Genomic DNA, 20,985 nt, shown 5'->3' with positions numbered 1-20,985 from the left:
CGGCGAATCGTTTGCAACTCGCCAGGAAAATTCCGCAAATTCATCCGTTCGATAATTAGGGGCGTCCGTTGTATTAAGAAGGCCAACGCGATATATTTGTACGCGACGCGACGCTCGGTTTCCCTTGTATTTACTCTCGAGATGCAGATACCCTCGTATAAACATGCATCACCGCGGAAACACGGGACGAAGGGTGCATGTACACCGACATCCTTTCGAGTTTTCGAATCGCCCTGGGAAGCAGGCTTCACCGTGTACTTTACCTAACTTCATTATACCGTGTCGCGGGTACTACCGTGCTTGTTTGTGCACTCGTTACATCGGTTTGCTTGCACCTTTATTCATCCCTCTCGCGACTTTCGCTCTCTCGTCAGTATGCTAACGCATTCCGGCGCTCGTTCCGCGCGGCGGGGGATGAAGAGAATGGAGGAGGGGCGGTAAAAAAAGAAAATTGTCGAATCGAAGCAGCCCCACGGCCCTGCTTCGTCATTGTGCACACGGTATACATAATACATGCGAATAATATTAGTCTGGGCCGACGAAACGACGCTTTTGACGAGGCCGTTGTTGCGCTCAGGCTTCCATGCGCGCATTTTCACGGGGATCTTTTTTTTCCTCTCCTTATTCTCTCGGATGGCTGATCTCACCCTTCTTTCGCGGCCACCGAGAGTATTAATTTTCGCGTCGCCTCTGCGCGCGAACTTTTGCTCTCGTCGGTCCCATGTCGCGCTGTTGAATCATTTGTGTTTCAATTTCGTATTTCTCGGGCTTCTATAGGAGAGAGATTGGTCATTTTTATTTGGCACTAAGTTTACTGAAATTTCTCATCAGATTTCTATTACCGAAGTAACGCTGTGAATTTTACGTTTTTGATACCGAGTACTCACGAAAATATTAAAATTCAGAAGCTGAACATCGCAAATTTGTATCGTTGGGGCAAAAATAAAAATTACAAAATATACGTAAACTCTTCCTATTACAATCGCTCGAGTACAATTTGAATTCACTGTGCAGCAGTGCACCATTACAGTGATTACTATTATTCGCGCGAAAAGCGATCTCGGCTGATGTGATTAACATGCGAACTGCTAACGCACTTAGAGGACGCGACGATCATTCGCGGCGCAACCAAGACGCCAGATTCATCAAAGTCCCCCGAGAAATCGATCAATTAATGCTTCCGCATGCACGTCGCGAGCAGAAGGAGATCGTGACGCGACGCATTAGACATTCTTTGTTGCGAAAGACGCCGTTCCAGAGTTCTCTTGCTAACGAGCCTTGAGATTCACGTTCGAAGAACGAAACAGCAATTCCGCGATTACCGGATGATATTCACGAGCGTCGCGTTGCGTTTCTAATTGAACGTGTTTGCATCCCGCCGCGTCTGGTCGGTTGCGTAACGATCGTTTGAATCTTTCATAGAAGCGAATAGCGAAAGGTCACGATCGAATGAAAATTTATTCTCGGGCCTCAAAGGCTCGACGCGACGATTTCCCTTCCTTTGACTGGAACAGTTTCACAGTCCACGGGCAAGTTCGTCGGTTCTTTGTCCCTGGACGAGTCAATATCGACGATTTGTTTGGTACAGTAGCTGAGAACTAGGATTTCTATCGTGGAGGTGAGGAGATTCTACTAAATTTGGCATTTCGAAGAACATTTCGCCTTCAACTTTATAAATTACAATTGATAGCTCTCAGTATACGTGTTATTCAACGGGAACGTTTTCCAAGTTTGTAAACATGAGTCAGCGTCTGATATCAATCGAGGATATCTCTCACTGAATAGTTTTTCTTTAATCATTTGTAAACTTATTAGACTAGGAAATATCTTTTTTTCTCGATTTTAAACGTTACATTGAATTATTATCAATTTGCTCTTCCGATATTTATCCTGAATATTTCTCGAAATTGTTTGTATAAACGTTTCGAATACTTTTCTTCGGTATTGTAATATCTCTGTTGGTAGAGCAGTGGTATTGTAGCGTTCCGCCCTAGATCCATAGACTCCACATATAGAAGACTGCCCCAAATGGTAGGCGCGTCTAAGGCAAAATCCTCTAGAAAAGCCTTACCGAAGTGCTCTCGACGGATCTAGGACGAAACACCACAATACTATTGCTGTACAGACCAGGAATATTACTTTCTATATATATGTATGGCTTAATGTACTTTAGATACTTTTATATCTATAACAAGAAATTGTTCATAAAAATGTATGAGATTCCTTTTAGAATAAAAAGTGCAATTACATTATGGAGTAAGGAAATAACAAGGATGTAAATGAATGATATTGCTGACCAGGCTAAAGTAAATTACTATTTCACATTTGATTATAGAGAGATAGAGCTACGATCAATCAGTTGAGCAAATAATCGACATTTCTCCGGTTTCCAATTTTTCCACTTTGGTTTTAATTTCGCGTAATGAGTCCCCGCGGAAATTGACTAACGTTCAGCACACAGTTATTCCGTTTAATAGGAGCGGTGACGAAAATATCCCAATACTGCACGTAGACATTGATAGATCGCAGTCATTTGGCCTCGTATGAATTTCATTTGATTGCTTTGTAGGAATTCTGTGAACGATTACTGCAATTCCATCGATAAAATTATAATGGACGCGGCATACGATTGCGCCCCATAATTTATTTTCAGTTTCTGCCAACAATCTCTAACGTTTCGTTTGTTCATCGTTAGACCAGCGTTTCCAAAACTTCACTCTTAATAGTTGTCGAATAAAGGAAAGTAACATATGTAAATTATGAATATAAATTAACGAGCCTCTTAATTTGTAGGTGCATCTTTTCATCTTTCCTTATTGTTCTCAAGAATTACACGCTTTTTCTTAAGAATAATACAAAATAAAATCTTTTACAAAACCCTTGAAAGTCTTCAAAACTGTTGACACATTTCCTTCAACTTCCATGTAATTAAATATATTATATCGTTCATAGATTCTGAGAGTAACTCGATCTAAAGAGCCGAAACGTTAATAAATGTCCGTTTTTAATCCCGCAATCGTTCTTTATGTTTACACGTTGCAAATCTTTTTATCGACAAAAGTACAAGAAATGAAATTTAATCTCAATAGCCAGAATTGCTTTTTACGAGGCACTATATTTCCTTCACACGGATTTCTTTTGTCCGATTCGTAAAAGCAGCTCGAAAATGTTGTAGTCCAGGCCAGAATGCCCTCTTTTAATGCGACGTAACGTTCGCTAGCCGTTCGTTATAACGTGAATGGCTCCGAAGAAACCTGACCATAGCCGCTCGTTGCGGTAATGAATTGCTTCTTCGTGTTGCTCGACGATGAATTAAAAATTAATCGCTCCGCCTCGAACTCCGGTTACGTCCAATGAGAAGCGCTATATTTACCTCGCGCGATTATTAACGTGGCGAGCCGTTCGCCTGGCTCCGGAACTAGGAAATTTTTATTCCCCTCCATCGCGTTGAAATCTATTCTCTGCGTTCCATAATATATTAAGGACCCAATAGAATCTTAATTTCGCGACCATAAATTCCCCACGGCGCGCACACAGCTCCGTAACTTATCGTCCCTTGTAAGCCTCTGTTCTCTTCGTTTCGTCGCCTAGTTCGAGCCGCTAATAACATTCTAACAGGCTTCAGTTACGTATCATAAGAACCCTTATCGTCCTACTCCACGTTTCTAATCCCCGGGCGCAGCCTATTCTCGTAACTTCTAATCTCGTCCCTTATTGTCATGCCCCGCAGCTGTAATCCCTACCCGCAATATATTTTAATAAGTTCCGCTGGCTGTTCGAGGCGGAGACACGTTTCGGCAGTGTCTACAGTTTTTCAAAGGGACCGAGTGCAATTAAGATCCTGGCAAACAGGAAATCGATGACGGGGGCTGCGCTTCCCGGTTCCATGAATAAGTAACGGCTAATTGGCAAGTCGCGAGCGAGATAGGCTTCCTGACGTTACCATTCACGCGGTTCGAGTCGTTTTTGGATTGAATATACAGAGATGTACATTGATATACATTGATATACATTTTTCGTACTATTAAGGCAAAAATAGACTACACCAGGCTGCCAGTCCATAAAGAAATATGTCGGGCATATTTCAGTGGCGGGCATGATTCCATCGCAATTATCCTGGTGGAAATCAGTGCAGCGATGCTCGCGTTGCTCTGTATCTAGCAGCAGCGAGTAATTAAAGAGGAGTCCGGTGAGGTTTAAGGACTTTGAAAAGTCCCGCCGTAAATTACGCGTGCCGACGATTACATCGAGTGCTCCGCGTGCCAGCCAGTAACGACGTCGCCGTCGCGGCGCCGTTTCCCTGCCGCCCTGACGAAGAAAAACGGTCGCAAATGTTAAGTCGAACACCGGGCGGCGGCTGCCGTCTGATGCCTTGGCTCTTCAAAGCCTCGCGCAAAGTTCAAGCTGCGAGGATTACGCGCGGCGAGAACGAATATTGCCGCGCGAAAATCCCGCGTTCGAATATTGCTCGGAAAATAAAGCGATCGCTGAACGATGGAAGCAGCTTCGAATGGCGTCGATCGACGATCTTCCTCATCGATCACCAATTCATCGGATGCCTCGGATGCTGCGGCCATTGTTCCATTTATTGCTGGAAGTTATTCCTCTTTCGAGGATTTTTGAGGCTTTCAAGGTTCTTTATGGTTGATATTGAGTTAGGGATGTCATTGTTCGAGGCGATTTCAGGAAAATTTGATAAGGTTTTAGTGTTAACCGTACCTCTAAGTAGAAGGAAGTTTATTTAGATGTCTCCATTTCTCATTTAATTACACACCGACAGCAAGTTGCACGGGATATTTAGCCTCGAAATGGCCGCTCGGCAAGGTGTTAACTCGTCATAACAGATACGGCGCCTTCCCTCGGCGTGGTCAAGATAAACGGGCTCGTTCGTCTGCTCGCGTATAGTGGTTCGAGATGGCGACTTCCACGGTAATGACTCTTAGCCCTTTCAATGCGCAGCCGTTTCTTAGAATTATTGCTAGTGACGACCTGGCCGCTGAAGCCCCTCGGCATTCCTGCCCAGCCCATTGGAAAGTAATGTATCAGAGTAACTGTTTCTTCAATCGAAGATATACGATTCGAAAGGGTTAAATGGGACTTGGGGATTTGTGTGTAATCGGCGAACGACAGAGGCCAGTCGCGAGAGGGCAGGCCGAAAAGTTTCCAACGGTTTACTGCGACAACTTTTCTATTTCGCGTCTAATAGCTTCTGAGGAGAATCGTCGTCTCGAACCGTAACGTACGCTGACAGTATCCATCGACGTAACCCACGATCGCTGTATGCATTTTTGCTTGTTAGTGTCGCACCGAAATGCGATCTCGGATAGTGTTCCCCCGCTGGTAACAGAAGCCGAGTGGAGGTTTGCGTCGCACGGGAAAGGTTTATGGCGAGCTTTTCGAAACATTTGACTTCGTAGACGACTGCTTTGGGGGATGCTTTTAACCCCCTCGTACTCGATATCGTTTTCGGTACACGTTCACTTCAAACAATTTTGATCGTTAAACCTTTCCAAGTAAGGGTTGAAATGTAATTCAGAAAGAAATATGTCAGTAAATATTTCAATATTTGCTGAAAATTTGTTTATTTCGATTACAAAGCCAACGTGCATTTTTTTCCATTCTCACTTTACTCGTAGCAAAGTCTTTAAAAAAGGAGTAGTTTAATTCACCTAGGTGCGAACACGAAGGGGTTAACATTACGCCGGAATGTCGCGGTGGAAAGTTTTTGCCGCAACATGTTTTATTCGTCGTTGAATCTTCTATGGAGCATATCGAGCGCGAACCGTTCCCAGCCTGAATTTTAACCACCGTGACTTATTTATCGACTTTTCATCAATTTCACAGCTCCTGCTCTCCCCAGGAATTCTAAGATTAAATGAATACCATGTTACTAACGATCGTGCGCAGCTTCCGACAGTCGAAACGCTTTGTAGCATCTTGTAACCATATTTTACAAGACGTACGGATTACAGAAAGTCCCTTCACGTGAAATATTGCTGTCATGTGCATCATTTTTCTAGTGAGTATAATGCATAAAATATTCCTACGACTTTTTGGCTTCATTTATAATTCATAATACATACAGGAAGCGCCCGGATTTTCCGACCAAACTCCGCCAAGTCGGTTTATGAGTATGAATAAGAACAAATGTTGTATAAACACAGGTCCGTGAATATTTTATTAAAACTTTATAGTGAGAACACGGCATGTAATTTATTTATACTTTTCCTCAAATATTCACTCAAATTCGTATTGATATTTAGCTGTAATGATAATATAATTTTGCTGCATATAGTAGGCTATTGTTACGTGATATATTTTTCTCTTTCTTTATACGTATTCGTGGATCATACTTGTGCAGCGGATTAGAATCACCCTGTGTGCATAAAAATGAAGAAACGAAAAACGGTGCATTAGTTAAATGACTGCTTCCACACCCTTCCTGTCGCTCTCGGCGTTCTTTGCCCTTACTTCACCCTCGCCCGACATTTGTGGAACTAGTAATAATTAGTTCGCTTTAGAAATCGTGTTTTTTTCTGAAATCTTGTTCACTTTCACGAACTTAATCGAAGCGGAACCTCAACACGTACACCTCTATTAAACTTGAACTTGTCTCAAGCTATTAGAAACTCATATAACTCAGCTCTTATTAACTGCATGAAACAAAAAATATGAAAATTGGGTATACAAGTTATTCCATCCTAGTTTCTAAAATTCTTCTAAAAATGAAAAAAGGTGCTAAAAGCGAAGTCAATCAATTTCGCTCCCATCTCTCACCTAGAAAAAGATTGTCCAACATAAATCAATAAGAGACACAAATAAAAACATGTACTTATCAATCAGATTTTGCTGTTCAAAACCATATTTCCAAGGAAAATTGATCCCGGACTCTCGGATAATGGTCCTTGTTAGTCGGCCAAGAAGTCCCATAACTCATGATTCTGACCATCCGCGTTGGGTCGGAGCACACGTATAGTCGTATATACAATTTCGTGTTCGCGCGGATGTATACCGTTCCCCGTTGTGTTAAGCTCCACGCACGGGCTGGCAAACAGGAACTCCTGCACGACAAAGTTTCGCGGCGTGTCTACGGTGCACTCTTGCGTTGCGCTGCAAGGAACACTGTAATTGGTCCCTGCTAGCGCGAACGAAGGTGTGGCGTCTGTCACACGGCGGTGGGGAAATCTTTTCGTTCTCGCACCTGCCTACGCTGACGTAATTGCTCGTGCTGCTTTGATGAATCAATCAGTCGACCACGAATGCGAGCGCGCGCGCAACTGCTGCTTCTGCAATTCAAATGAGAATTTTCTACCTGACGCGTGTCACCATCGTGGCACACACTTGGGCTAGCGATGGGACTGATACCTATCGATGATACGCGAGCAACTCGATAAATAAGTGCAGACTGTTGTCGGGATGGGGTTGGTACAATGCCACCATGAGCACATATGGTGTTTTTTGTATCGAAAGGGGAAATTGTTCAAAATAAAATGAGTATATTTTCCTATACATATAGGTACATAGTGCAGACGCGGTACAGGACCCATCGCTACACGGTTGTTGCTCGTAATCGTTAACTCGCGTCACACAGTCGCCTATAAAGTGACTGCAGTTTGGATCGCGCGTATTCGGGCGCCGCTGGGTTATTTCGCGACGTGCTAGCACGTCTGTTAACGCCAAGCTAGAAACTTCAATTTATGCCATTACCGTTCCTTTTTCACGCCACGTACCGATCCGCCAGGTACTCTGGCTGCCGCCTGAACCCCGGGTTTATCCTCTGTTGATGGTAATTATTTATTCTGTTTAATGGCGGCAAGCGAAAGTGTCGAATTAACGAGGCATAGCGCGGTGACGAAAAGGAATTTCAGAGCGACGCGTAACATCATAGGATCCCTCCCTCGGATCCTCGTCGCGAGCCTGAGTGCGGAATCGGGGCTGGTGGAGTGATTGCTATGAATTCCTCATCGTTCCTCGCGAACTGTTGATCCGATTTTCTGCCGTGGTCTGGGAAATGTTGACTGCGAGGCAGCTTTTTGTCGCGGGGAACTGGAGCGCTACGCGGGTACAATTATCCGTACAAAATCGTTCATACTGGATATTCTCGGCGGTGGTACGAGAACATGTAGTAACATGGAAGAAGTGACAGGGTGTCGTCGTGACTTGATAAAATCGATAAGCGAACATTTCATATCGGAAGCACAGAATGATGATATTTGTTCCCTCTATGAGAACAATTTCTTGTTGACGTGTTCGTTGCGTGTCGTTAAAGCCGATAGAAATTACAAATTTATAATTAAGAGAGTTACTCTTCGAGTAATGGGACGTTACTTCCGAAGTAGGCGTTAACACACGTACGACGAAATTTATGGTGTAAGCTCCTTCGAATCGACGTGCGCTTTGCTGAAATTCTCAAGTGATCAGCGCGTAGGAAGTTCGCCGGATATTCCACCGAATTTCTAATGCAATTCACGTAGAGACTAGTGCGCCTGTGGGAAATGTAGCGTCGCGCGGGTGTATGCGCCAACCACGGATATAGGGAGCTCTCCAGACTCGGCAAGAAAGCTGTAAAGCGAGGAATAATCATTTTCGGAGGGGGTTGGCTATAGTCGGGATCCCGCAGTAAAAAAGTTAACCGCTCGCTGGGACCGAGTTTCCCTCGTTGTTACCATCCAGCTCTGTACCTCGCGAGTTATCGTCGCGGACCAGTTTCGGAATAAAATAAGGGTGGGGACACCCTGACGAGCTTCTCGCCACGATTCTGTAATAGGGTGTTGAAATATAGCCGAACCGCCCGCGCCAGATACCTCGGAATCCGATAAGCGGCACACTTTTCGCTGAAGACACACATGGGGGAGATACTGGCTCGAGTCAATCGGAATAGGCTCGAGGAGGAACACTTTAATACATACATACGCATACCGATCGTATTTTTCATCGATCAACTTTTTGGCCAACTTAATATTATATGTGTCAATAATATCGAGAAAATTCGATACTGATGTCGAACTATGAAAGACAGTGATTTTCTCTGAACAAGAGAACAAGAGTACAGGCGAATGATGGACTTCTAAATGGAAGAAAGCTGACGAACCGCCAGAAGAAACTCTCTGGTAGCTTCCTCGGTAGTGCAAACTCGATTGGAAGACTGAAAAGGGAGAAACTATAAGACTCTATTAGATTTGCTGACCATAAGAGGGTGGTTGTAATCGAATTACAAACAGGAAATTAACTTTCTATTTGAACAAATTCCGTACTGTGCAAGTGTGAACAAAATAAATCCGAAACAAATCCGTGGTCATTTTCACCTAACCCCGAGCATAACACATTTACAGAATCCGTGTAATGTCCGATCGTCGGCTCGAGATACGCGGTGAAATCGAATTAGAAGGAGCCGGATATTTCCTCGAGTAGGCGAAACTGACTCGTTCGACTCTTTTCTAATCTTCGCAAACGACGTTCTCTCCACGCAACTCCCGTAAAAAGTCAATCCGCGGGACAGGAATTGTCTGGACTCTTTCCAAGGCTTCATTTTACAAGATCCCGAAACTTTTATCCGCCACTCGTCGCCATTCATAGCATCCCCGTCTTGCAATCCCCGCCGCGATTCTTCCCCGCGACAGTGGCAATAGCAATAGCGGTATATCCCATCTCCTCCAGCTTTACAGCTTTCCAGGGGCTTTATGGTTGTCTTTTTTTTTTTTTTTTTTTTTTCGTTGCGTTGTATTCACCGCTGCTCGTTTAATGCAAACCCAACTGCGCGCGTGGATAATGCCAGTGGTGGGTATACATATACAGGGTGTCCCGTAACTGGTGGTGCAAGCGAGTAGAGGGTGATTCTACGTAAAAAATTGAATCGAAAATGTAGAAAATATGACAAAATTTTCATACGAAACAATTTTATCGCACGTTTTCGATTAAATTTTTCACGTAGAATCGGCCCTTACTCGCTTGTATATACCACCAGTTACGGGACACCCCGTATATCCCCTTCGCCCTCGATTTAATCCCATAGCCGGCACAACAGCCAGACTTGGAGCTTTACATTAAAATTTAAGGACTTTTCAAACGGCTCCAGCGACGAACGGGGCCCTTTATGCGGCCACGTGTACCAACACGCGCAAGGAGAAATCTACGGCAGGGCATTCGCCTCGACATGTGTGTCTTGCGCTTCCGGGAGAGCCCCGACAGGAAACGCACTGAGTGCTCTCGCTTTATATCCATTCTGATGGGGTGTGCGAGCGTGCCCGCACCGTCGGCAATCCCTTTTCACTACCGTCGCCTGGGCCCGCGCCAGTCGTCCGAGAGCCGCCATAGCGCGATGTTTTAGGGTAACTAGGGACGCGGATCCAGTTCTCGCGGTTTCGAGCACGCCCAAATGGAACCTTCGGCCGCTTTTGAACGGCTTTTGTAACGTTCGAGCCGCTCGCGGGGAAACCAGCCCCTTTATGCATCGCCTTTTTTTCTCTCCACCGAAGTAACGTCTTTCGAGGGGGAGAAGTAATTACCCGAATCCATTAAGTCTGGTCCCGAGCACGCGTAAGTCGAGAGGATTGTTCCGGAAGCGATGCCTGGAGTACGAGCACACGGGCAGGAAAAGCTTCTGCGAGCCTTCGCGATTTCGGGGTCTTGGAGAATCGATGCTGACGTAGAATCGCCTTGATCGTGCACTCTGAGGATCCACGAGTCTTAACGTCGATTCGTTTATTCGTGGCCTTCTCGAGTCGTTTGTTATCCAGTGAAATCTTCGTGAGAGAAACGAGGTGATTTCCAGGTATTTAAGTCTTACCTTCGATTAGACGATCCAGAGTTGGCTGGTAGAGATTGGCGAGTCGTTTCGATTTGAATCGTACTTGTACGTAGGGGTAGAAAAGGCGGGACTTATCTTTATATGGTTTCTGATATCAACACCCGCATCCAGCTCGTCTGTATAAGCCGATTATGCCCGGCTTTCGCATTCCCCAGCTCGGTTTTCTCCATTACCAGACAGTTCTTCTCCACGAACGTCGAAAGCGTCACTCGCGAAAATGCCCTCGACCTTGCTGGCGTGTACGGTCACTTACAGCGTTTGTAGAAAGCGTCTGTGAGGGGTGGAAGGTTCACAGAAAACTGTGCATTGCTCTCGAAAGTACGAAATTACAGCGTTCCTACTCTTTAGAGTACCACTATATTTACTTTTCTGTGTGATTTTTCATATCGTACTGTTCAGATTTGCACTATTGTTTCGCGCAAATCCTTTAATACGATTAATACTAATAATCCAGGATTCATATCGAGATCTTCGTATCCTGCTCGAGTAGCTTCTATAACATCATAAGGTATAATACCTTACAGTGGTGTTTGTACAGTTTGATATCTACCAGCGGCTTTTGCGCGCTGCCAATTGCACCACGACTACGAGCCTTCGGGGCACTCTGCGTGTTGTGGATCTGCATCTCCAAACTGACAGTGGCAGTTTTCCCTGAACATCGAGTTTCATCTTCTTTACCATTTCTTTTAACAGATAAACCCGCAGTCTAGTTCGGAAAATCTAATTCGCTGTAATCGCTGATAATTGCGTCGCGCTATGAAACAGGCCAGCTCATTGCATAACGCGACGTGGATGGCTTCGAGTTTCTGATAGCGATAAGAACCCAGGAAGCAGAGAAGTCTGTTGCAGACCCATCCGCACCAAAGTTTGAATCGCGGTCGAGGAGACTTCGATTTTCAATTATTCGGTTGGCGAATGCAGAAGTGCGCATCAAGTAGAGAAGTTTTCGGTGTGAAATAGTAATTTATTTTTGAGGGAAATTTATGCGATTACATAATTGCTTAAAAATACAAACTTATTAAATATCTATTTATTTGAGTTTAATGTAAAAGAAACGGCGTTACTTTCCCGTCTCCCTGATAAAAAGAATGAGTTAAATCGACCGACTTGATAGTCTCCGCGATAAAAAAATCCACAATAATCGTTGAGAAACGTTCAATTAAGGGCGAACGAGCGTCGCATTGCTCTTAAACGACTGCGTTCGCGGAGTACAGCGCATCCGGGCTCCATGTCCGTATTCGTATCTGGTATCCTTTGTTTCTCGATAGCGGGCGTATCCGCGCGTACATCTGTGCTACTGGCTTTTGTTCCGAAAATGTTAGGCGTCCGCGTGTATATCTTTTATTCCCTTTTACGAGGATTCCTGTAGCGTAACGAGCGCGGACGGTTGACGTACGGTGCCGTTCCGTCGGTTTATCTAGCAGGATTTTCGTCGGACAGCTTCACTCCGCGACTCTTTTGCTCGTATCTGGCGGAACGGGAACACACTGGTCGTATGAATATGCCTGGGCGAGCTGCGCGAGATCGCGCTCGTTTTTAATTTTCTGTTTTATCGCTCCGCGGTGCGGCATTCCCCGCCCCTCGACGTTATCGTTTTGGCTGGTTTTTAATTTGGAAAGGATAAGAGCACCGCTCCACCCTCCCAAGCCGGTTACGTAGCATCGCGCAAATTCTGTTATCTCGCGTGACACGTTTTTGGATAAACCGTTTCATTGTCGACCGGCTCCGCGATACGGTAATGTCTTTCAGGTCGTCGCAAAGTTTGTCTCAACGATTGTTTCCATACACAGGATTCAACGAACATCAAGCGAACGAGTTTAGAATCTCAAACGTTGATCAATTTTAATTTTAATCCGAATATACTCTCGCATGGACGTCCATTGTTTCCAGATGAGCCATCTCTGTGTCAGCATGTCGTGTTCCCTTCGGAATTAATGTTTAAGGGATCCTTCCGATACGCCGAGGCTGGACCAATTATCTTGGATGACTAATATTTAAACGGATATCTCCTGCTGCTCGTAAATCATGCATACGGAGCACGCTGGTGTCCTTAGGTTAGTCCTGAACATTCCTTAATAACTGACGCACCGGATCCCGGAGGAACAGGTTTCGCTCGAGGAACCGCATCGAGGATTCTTTGCGGATGATTCATTTTACGTAAGAAATTAGTCGCTTGGAATGCGGCTTACTGAAATCACATGGTTTGTTGAACAATTACTGTATTATACCGATCACTTGTTGTACCCTGTGTACCATTATTTTTGACGTTCAACTCTTACGCCATTTACACTCGAATATTTAGAGGTATAAGATATAAGGTATAAGATAGGGCCAAAGGTGTATTTGGGAATGTCCGAGGAGTAGTTCGGACCTTTCTAATGAATCAAGATTAGGTCGACCACTAGATTTCGATTACGAAGCATTAAAAGTTCTAATCGAAGTAGGACCACGTTTAATCACTCAGGAAATAGCGGTAGGACCGAACTGTGCTATCGATAGTGTGCACCAATACTTAGCACTGATTGGAAAAGTATCGAAAGTTGGTGGCGAACCCTAGCATGAACATTTGTGTTTTGGCAGTGTGCTTGACGATCGACCACTCCTTGACGAGATTGATATAAGTGATGACGTCAACATTTACTCGATGGACAAACGAATTTTTTTTTTTTCAATTCAAAATGAGATTTCTAAAAATTCTTGAATTTTACTAATGTGAATTGCATCTACCCTCTCGAAAGTTCTAAGTTTTGTCATGTCAGAAATGACACCTAACAGCAGATAATGTCAACGTTACATTTTTCCTATGAAGTGGCATCAGTCAGGCAAAAATTTCAACGAGGTGGGTCGAGTACGTTTAAGCGTTATGTAAAGATCTAGGTGCAGCTGTAAAATTGTTGAGTGGATCGATCGAGCAGGCGCAAAAATATGCTTCAGTTGCGGGTGACTGCAGTCGACGCCTGTATCGGTCGTACATCGAATGTCTCCCTATTATTAATACGTAGTCGTATGAACGATTAAACGTGGACTGGCGCCGAGCTAGCTAATAATTATTTGCGGCATAGTTGCGTCGCTCCGATTTCCAAAACCGCATTCGACGGTTCATCGTCAACTGCACCCGCCCGCTGGGTATGATTCGACAATATTATTCGGTCGAGTCGTCTCCGTCCTTCTTCTTTCCATCCGTCGATTCGTACGATTCGGGGCCATCGAGTCAACGATTCGCCAGGCCAGATCAGCGCTTTCCAGCTTTCGAATCGATTCATCGCCTGGAAATATCATGTCAGGTCTATTTATTCATGATCGCCTGCTATTCGAACACAAACAAGGAATTGTTGCCACTCGATTATTTGGATATTTCGACGCGATTGTTCATTATAATGTTCGGATTTTGCTTGGAAGAGGATAACAGTGCGTAATGAAATAGGATCTTTCTGAAAAGTTTGGTTTTTTCGGTTAGAAATCGAAGAAGAAATCGAATTCCTGTAATTGGAGTCCTTAATTTAAATATATTCTTTGCGTTCATTTTTGGAACAGCGCAATTACTCGGAATACTTATTCTGAGTCGTTCCACGTTTTGTTTTTAACATTACCAGCGTTTATGGCGTCGAACGTTTCTATCGTGAAGTTTCTCTGATGGCCCGCTGCGTGCCATTGTTATTACAGATTTTACAATTAATTATCGAAGTTTGCTCAACTACCCTTAATGAACGAAACGCTCTGATGGGCATTCCGGACGCGTGGTTGGGGAACTGTGTATTTTCTAATTCTGTATTTTCCCCGTGCGCCCAGAATTCTCTGTTTTAATCGCTCTATATTAACTGTTTGATTGTAGTAACCGTTTGATTAATGCATTCCAGTTACAGGGAAATCCCACGTGAACGCGAGATAAAGACTGCAATTACGCGGCTAACCGCTTGGTTTGCGTTAGAGCGTTACAAAAATAACTTCAAAGGGTCTCTGGTATCTCTTTTTGCTCCTACGTTGCAAGTTTGTTGCATTAACCCGCCCTTAATTGGCTTGCGGAAACAATAAAACGATTGAGTTGAGACCGGGTAATATACAAATATGGGACTCCATTAAAATTTTAGTTTGAGCAACACTGGTCGAGGTTCGCGGTTTAAAATCGCCGAATCCCTCTTTCGTCGCGCACACACCCTCTGCACTTCCCTCTGCACTTCCCTCTGCACTTTCGTCAAACATTCTTCTCCATCTTGGTTCCTCCAGAAAGCACCCAATCATCGTGGTTCAGTACCTCTCGCTCGCTCGCACTGCGTTTTCAAGTAACCTCCCCTATGTTTGCTCCTACGCGCGGTAACGAAGCTTAAGCTACCCTCGCAAATCATTCGTTTCAGTCGTCGGTCGGGGCATTAGTGCGCGCCAGGTTTTACCCCTCGACGGTGTGCGCACACAGAGAGGAGTCTAGTCCGATACCATCGACAGCATCCCTCCGAACAAACCACGCACAACGTGCGTACACCTCGTGACAGGAATTCGTGCCAATTACTCTGCCGTCCTAACATAAAAAGACGTATCTAGAATGCTCGTTACAGAGATTTAATTGAAGTTTAGTCGTAGTCTTTCTCAGGAAAGGGACCAACGAAAAAGACGGTCGACCGAACCCGTGGATAAACCTCCAATAATCCTCTGCGCGTATGGGCCGATTTAGGGCTCCATTAGACTATCGACTTTCCGTCGCGTGAGAATTGGTAGATGTCTGGTAGAGGTGGCAAAAAGCATTGTCCTATGGTCGAGGTGAGGTCGACCGAGGTCTCCTTTATAGGCACTCTTTAGGTAAAAGGACAGTTTTCGTCTAGACTCGAGAGAAATCCCTCGTGTCCACTTCGGAGCTGTATTCTTGAGAGTCGGTACTAAGATTAACAGTCTCCCAGTAGAGCCTACTGGGTAGACGAACGAACTGTCATAGTGGAAGTTGTTTTGTCACTTGTGAGGTTGGTTCGTGTGGAAGAACCAATGCTGCGTCCACCAAAGAGTATTAGACTCGATAGCGAATCGTGATTACTCGCGACGAAGTCCGAGTAATTTCGGAAGGACTGTCAATACATTCTCAATTTTTTTCAAACTTTTTTACTTTTATTTCGTTTCTAGCATCTCTGGTCCAGAGGACCACTAGCATACGAAAGACGTACATTCTCGTTCTCCGCGGTCCCAAGTTGTCACGAATTTCCGTTCCAGGGTGTACCAGCTGTGAGAGGAAGCGGGAAGACCGTCGCTACGATAAGGCAAACCGTCGTCAAACTCACGGTGGGAGACATTCCGCGGGAGATTCTTCTTTCGCCTGATTCTCTTTTAGTTGGGAGACAGACGACGCGGGGCGTTCGGGGATCACGGGCGGAGAAACGAGTCTGGTGAATTGCCTCTCGGTCTTTGAGTGCTCATTGGCGCATAACCAATGAGCGCGTGTTTAAAGAAATTTTTTGCGAGTCTCCTCCGCTCGAGGAAGAGACGCGACGAGCGAGAGAGTGCCACGGACTTGATAGGGTGGTTGATGCCGGTGTGTAGGCAAGCGTTTGTAATTGCGTCGGCTATGAAAGGAGGGCGAACGAAAGCATTCGGTTAAATCGAGTGACACGGCAGTTTATGAAATTTGTGTCCGTATTGTTGCGCTCTGATTTGACGCGGTCGTGAGCGGAAATGCTCTCGCCATTGATGGAGCTTGTTTTACTCTGAAGGATTTTTTTTTGTGTAGATGAGTCGTGTTGGGTTGGAATTACTAGTTAAGGGAGCTTTCTAGTATGTCGAGGCTACAGTAATTGTGAAAGAAGATTCATTGCAAGGCGGATATCCACGAGTCTCTCGTAAATCAAGCATACCGGTCATGCTGGTATGCTTAAGCTAGCCTTGGCCACCGGAAATTCCTGAATGGCTCGATGCAGAAATCCTGACTGGTCATCCCTTCCAAGAAATACCTCATCTTCCGTATGTTACTATTCTTATGTTCGTAACTTCGACCTGTTCCAAAATTTAACGTGTACTTTTACTGTGTCTGCTGTTCGTTCTTTATCTTTTGAAAGTAGATGATACGCAGTCTACTAGTGAAACTTATGTATGATATACTTATTTTTCCTATGGAGAAAACTTTCGATGGATTATTAATTAACAATAAGTGGCAATCTAAATGACGACCTAAAATTGATGTGTGAAGGCAGGATTAGGTTTTACCGGTGTCGGCATATTCGGATCATATCTCATCGTATGGAGCAAACATTCGCGGACGAACGAAGGTGCGGACTCATGCCTTGCTCAGCGAGAATCGACGAAACCGAAGGCTACCTCAGCTAGGCGCTATCCTTGGAAGCTTAGCGATATGATAGATAGGGCGGCTTTCTCGGTAATCGGACAGGCCTCGCTTGTACGCATTGGTGCCAAAGAGCCTTAGAAATATTCCTTTCATGTGCAATTAGTGCAATTATTGTTAAACATATTTTTAAAATTACAGAGGTGAGGACAGTGATACGTAAACACAGATTTTATTTGAAAAAATTCAATTTATTCCTCGCCTCATGCTTCTTCCTTTCCTTTGCCAGCTCACGGACCCCCAAAGAGGTCCGCGGTAAGGCCGCTGTTTGAGAAACTCTGAGTAAAGAGGAATGAGGACGACGACGTTGAGGAGAGAGGCACAGACAGGGCAGAAGCGAGAAGCAAAAGATAAAGCAGAGGGAGGATAGAGGAGGTTACAGTCCCGTCTCATCTACTTGATTGCATCGCCCGGATTACAGCCAGGCTTTAACGTATCCCCCTCGGGACGCCTAGCGTGAAAACAAAAAGAGAAGCGGCCCAGGCGTGGAGCGAAGAGGTAGAAAAAAGAGGGGAAAAGCCAACGGACTGCTTCTTCTTCTTCTTCTTCTTCTTCTTCATCTTCTTCTTCTTCTTCTTCTTCTTCTTCTCTAGGCTCCACGCCGCGGCGGCGGCTGCTCGAGTGAAATTCCCTGAGAATAATTTTCACTTCCACCTTCAGGATCGTCGTTCATCCCTCCCCGTCTCGTCATCTCTTTCTCTCCATCGTCTTCCTGGGTCGGCTCCTCTTGTTCTACGGTGTCGTTGTCCCCTTTGAATCTCGGGGCTAAACCTTTTTCCCGAATGGTAAGCAAAATCAGCTGCACGCGAAATCTTGCGGGTGATGCTAATATAATATGCGCACCGAGAGTGGGGGAGTCCTTTTCTTCTTAGCTCCTTCTTTTTTCCCCCGTCACCTTTTCTTACTCCCTCCTATACAGGGGTAGTTGAAGAAAATGGGCGAGCGCGCGGCGGAGGAAATTGGGAGTGAATTAATTTTTCCCACTGAGCTGGCTTTCGCGAACTTAATCTCCAACTTTATAGAACCGGTTGTACCGGCTTGTACCGCGAATCTCGGTTGATTAATTTTGATTTAATCTGTCTGGTAATTTCGGACGAAAAATTCTGTCCTTTCTTTTTTCGGAGTTTCGTATTAATTCAGTAAAAGATCCCGATGAACCTCGAAACGTTGGTGTCGCGAGATTTTAATCCAGGATTTTGTTATAGACCAGACGAAATTTAATATTCTCTAGAACATTATTTTCATTTGACATGGAAGCAAGTGAATTGTTTGCGGAAGATTAAGATTTTTGTGCCATACACTTTCAGACCGATTCATTTGCCTAACCGTGGTATTGTCTTCGTTGCGCTTTCAATGTGTGTCTTCATCCGTGCAAATCTGTCCCCTGTTTACGATCAAAAGCAAAGATTAAAACAGCGTGCCCGTGCCAAGCTGCCAAGTAGGGCGACGTGTGCTGAACAATGTCGTACATGCGAGCAACAGCCTTGTTCGCTCTCCTTTGGATTTCGATGATAGCGCGGAAGATCGATCCTCGTAGACGGGATTGCAATTGCTCCTTCACTCGAGCTAACAACCGCTAAATTAACCGTGCTCGTGTCATCGTTACATACGTCAATTCATTTGCACGTAATGAAAATGTTCAATTAGTACTACAAGCACACAGCATGCCGAACGGATAAAAGTACAGATTTACATAGAATGCCCATGAACAATCGTGGAATATTAAAGATGCATATCAAGTGGTGAGTTGTGCCTTGATTGAGACCTAAGACAGTGTCATTCTAAGTGAGAATAGTAATTCATGAATAATAAAAAATCATTTTAACTTTTGTTCAAGGAAATTTCTTAGTGAGATTCTGAACTCAATAAAATTCTCGAGTAACGAATAGCTGATAAACAACTCTCCTCCACGATGGTTTCATTTGTCACCTATTATTCGAGTAAAGTGTTGCCCATCTCCGTGGTTAACATATGTTAGGCGATAATCCGATGTCATTCTGTAAGCGAATCCGAATATCTAAGGAAATGCCAAGAATCGGTCGTTGCAAGTTTAGGAACAGCTGCGCCTGCATCTAAGCTAACAGCTGGATGAAAGCTTCCGTCTAAACTAAAATATATCATGTCCCACTGCGAGGATGCACGTGCTTAATTTTGAACTACGTCGACGGTTGTCAGTGGAAGTATATTTTATTATAACGAAACATATTGGCGTTTTGTTGTCGCAGCCTACATAACTAATTAGTATGATTATTAAACACAGCTCTGTCGTAACATCATAGAACAATTAACGTTTCGTTACAATTAGTTTCTCTGCTACGGACCAACTGTAATTGATGTTTATATTAATGATGCATTCCTACGATTGTTAAAGTACAACCTAAAATCAAGAGAAAATGTTTAAGTACTCGCACTCGCGAATTGTAATTAACATTATCAAAACTCAGTGATCGAGTAATTGGCAATTGGTGTCCAACGTGGACCTACATATTGTTATACGAAATGTAACGATGGAATATAATCGTTGGAAACCTGTATCCAACGCATTCAAAATTATCTACATAGTTCAACTAAAAGTAGGTAAATGCACCATAGGCACATGCCGACGCTACATATGAATTCATTCCACGCTAAACTTTCTCTAATTTGAAGCAAAAATTATAACAATTCTCCGCACACTTTATTCCACACACTCGACCAATGTACCTAGTTTCCGAGCTCGCGAACAAACTTTCTCAAACATCCTCGATACACGAACGCCAGACTGGTTCCTTTCTCCGATCAGTGAGCCGACAATATGCGATTGCCAGTACGCGATCAATTTTTCCAGCTACTCAAGTTCACGAGTGTCGCGCGACCAGCGTCTAACGTTCCCAATCGTCTAACACCGCGCACAGTTGCCATCAAACTGCTTGGTTACATAATTCGGTGACGTTCGAGGGCTCCGCAGCTGAAATCACATGCTCCGCGGGGCCATTATGCGCGCAACAACGCGGATAATCATTCCTCGGGTACGTTTCTGTTCAGCGTTCTGTGATAAAAATGCAAGGGATCGATCGTCGCAGGTTCAGCAACAGCTGTGGCTCCGTTTCAGCCTGGCCGAACAGCTGGTGCGAAAGCTCGCGTGTCGGCACGTGCACGACCGTGTTCGACTCCTTATGCACGTTTATGGCAGATGGCGAGCTGATCGTCGTGAAATGCACCGCTTGATGTCTTCGCTGGTTGGTAAAGCAAACCGGCACGGAGCACGTTACGCTCGCGATACATAATTCGTTGCACATTCTGAGCCCCACTGTCGTCGTCGCCTGGCTGTAACGTTTGCAACGTAACCGCCATATGTCAAAACGATGACGTTACAACATTCCTGAAACACTTTCGGCCGCTTGTCTAGGAGGACGAGAAACTTTTGGGACAACCAAATAACAAATTAGCAAGACTTATGACTCAGAAATGTAAGAAAAAAATTCCTCAGAGCCGAGTACGAACGTGGTGTCTAATGGCTTAGAGTCCAAAGGGTTAATCAACATGCAAGAATGCTAAACGTGTGAAATAATAACAGTGGTATCCGCCTTACAATTAGTCCGATTACATCTTGAATAAATTCTTAGAGAAACTTCGTTTGCGATCTCACATCAGCAACAAAATTAATTATATTGCTGCATAGTTTCAAACGTTAATGCAAGGTGAATTAAATTAATTTTAATACCGTAAATAGTTTGCAAAGGAGTCCCATTCGTTTAACGTTTAACATTCGTGGGTACCAGGACAATTTCGCATAACAAAGGACCACAAGCCCATTACGTATGCCACGCGTAACGCGACTTCTTTTAAAAGGGATAATCGTCGCTCGCGTTTTCATGAACCT

General features: G+C 44.5%; 2 protein-coding genes across 8 annotated transcripts in view; both read left to right on the top strand.

Annotated features, from left to right (window-relative positions):
* LOC128888228 (endocuticle structural glycoprotein SgAbd-2-like) overlaps window positions 1–20,985 on the top strand; it is a 469,661-nt gene that overhangs the window by 208,499 nt on the left and 240,177 nt on the right. The gene's annotated exons all lie outside the window — the stretch shown is intronic.
* LOC128888209 (leucine-rich repeat-containing protein 4C-like) overlaps window positions 1–20,985 on the top strand; it is a 261,312-nt gene that overhangs the window by 33,092 nt on the left and 207,235 nt on the right. The window contains exon 2 of one of the 7 annotated variants that reach the window (XM_054144901.1): window positions 16,001–16,173. The exons of the other annotated variants lie outside the window; for them this stretch is intronic. The gene's annotated coding sequence lies outside the window, so the exon portion shown is untranslated. The remainder of the gene's footprint in view (window positions 1–16,000; window positions 16,174–20,985) is intronic. 7 annotated transcript variants of the gene reach the window in all.

This window comes from Hylaeus anthracinus, unplaced genomic scaffold (genome assembly GCF_026225885.1).
Source record: "Hylaeus anthracinus isolate JK02 unplaced genomic scaffold, UHH_iyHylAnth1.0_haploid 11989, whole genome shotgun sequence".
Classification (NCBI taxonomy): Eukaryota; Metazoa; Arthropoda; class Insecta; order Hymenoptera; family Colletidae; genus Hylaeus; species Hylaeus anthracinus.
This window is presented reverse-complemented; position numbering and strand designations above follow the sequence as displayed.